This window comes from Sapajus apella, unplaced genomic scaffold (genome assembly GCF_009761245.1).
Source record: "Sapajus apella isolate SASKATOON/1434 unplaced genomic scaffold, GSC_monkey_1.0 scaffold33, whole genome shotgun sequence".
Taxonomy (NCBI): domain Eukaryota; kingdom Metazoa; phylum Chordata; class Mammalia; order Primates; family Cebidae; genus Sapajus; species Sapajus apella.
Genome location: NW_022436973.1, coordinates 21885527 through 21887049, shown reverse-complemented (window position 1 = coordinate 21887049; position 1523 = coordinate 21885527). Strand labels below are relative to the sequence as shown.

Below are 1523 nucleotides of genomic sequence, written 5' to 3'. Positions count from 1 at the left end.
TCCCAAAAAAAAAAAAAAAAAAAAAAGAAATGTAAGATCGTGAAGAATTGCCCAATTTAAGATCATGAAGAAGAATTGTTTATTCTAAAAGTTTTATAGTTTTAGCTCTTATGTTTAGTTCTGTGATCCATTTTGAATAAGTTTTTGTGTATGGTGTGAGGTAGAGGATGAAGTTCATTTTGCATATGGATATCCAGTTGTCCTCGTACCATTTGTTGAAAAGACAATTCTTTCCCTGTTAAATTCTCTTAGACCCTTTGTCAAAAATCATTTGACCATAGAAATTTGGGGTTTGTTTTATTTTTGAGATGGAGTCTCGCTCTGTTGCCCAGACTGGAGTACAGTGGTATGGTCTTGGCTCACTGCAACCTCTGCCTCCCAGGTTCAAGCAGTTCTGCCTCAGCCTCCCAAATAGCTGGGACTACAGGTTGCATGGCTGCCATGCCCGGATAATTTTTATTTTTTTATTTTTAGTAGAGTTAGGGTTTCACCGTGTTACCCAGGCTGGTCCCAAACTCCTGAGCTCAGGCAGTTCGCCTGCCTCAGTCTCCCAAAGTGCTAGGATTACAGGTGTGAGCCACCACGTCTGGCCAGATGTTTGGGATTATTTCTGGATTCTAAGTTCTGTTCCATTGATATATGCCTGTTCCACACTCCCTTGATACTGTAGCTTTGTATTAAGTTGTGAAGTAAGAAAGTGTGAGTCCTCCCACTCTTTTTCAAGATTATTTTGGCTATTCTGGGTACGTTGAGAGTATGAATTTTAGGATTCACTTGGCAAGGTCTGTCAAAAAAGACAGCTAGTATTTTAATAGAGATTACATTGAATCTTTTGGCTAATTTGGGGAGTATTGCTATCCTAATACAAAGTCTTCTGATCCAAAAAGATGGAATGTCTTTCCGTTTATTTAGAACTCTGCTTTCTTTCAAAAGTGTTTTGTAGATTTTATTGTACAGGTGTTACACTTTTAGATATATTCCTAAGCATTTTATTCTCTTTGATGCTATTATAAATGAAATCGTTGTCTCAATTTTGTTTTGAGATTGTTTAGAAGTACATTGTTTTTCATATTTTGAGGCACGTGGCTTTTAATAGAAAAATCACTCATGGCTGGGTGTGATGGCTCACGCCTATAATCCCAGCACTTTGGGAGGCCGAGGCAGGTGGATCACCTGAAGTCAGGAGTTCAAGACCAGCCTGATCAACATGGAGAAACCCTGTCTCTACTGAAAATATAAAGTTAGCTGGGCATGGTGGCGCATGCCTGTAATCCCAGCTACTCAGAAGGCTGAGGCAAGAGAATCACTTCAACCTGCTAGGCAGAGGTTGCGGTGAGCTGAGATTGCACCATTGCACTCCAGCCTGGGCAATAAGAGCAAAACTCTGCCTCAAAAAAAAGAAAAATCACTTATATACATGTTTGTTTACTAAGTTTAGCCGCTTTATAAGTGCTGTTGATTTCGTTTTCTGTGTTTGCAGCATTTGCTCATTGGTCACCACTTCCTTTTCTGATTGGAAAATT

At 39.4% G+C, this 1523-nt stretch overlaps 1 protein-coding gene and 1 long non-coding RNA gene across 2 annotated transcripts in view; one reads left to right on the top strand and one right to left on the bottom strand.

Annotated features, from left to right (window-relative positions):
- Window positions 1-1523, bottom strand: part of LOC116562964 — a 20354-nt gene that overhangs the window by 4624 nt on the left and 14207 nt on the right. The window lies entirely within an intron of this gene.
- PANK2 (pantothenate kinase 2) overlaps window positions 1-1523 on the top strand; it is a 33499-nt gene that overhangs the window by 24308 nt on the left and 7668 nt on the right.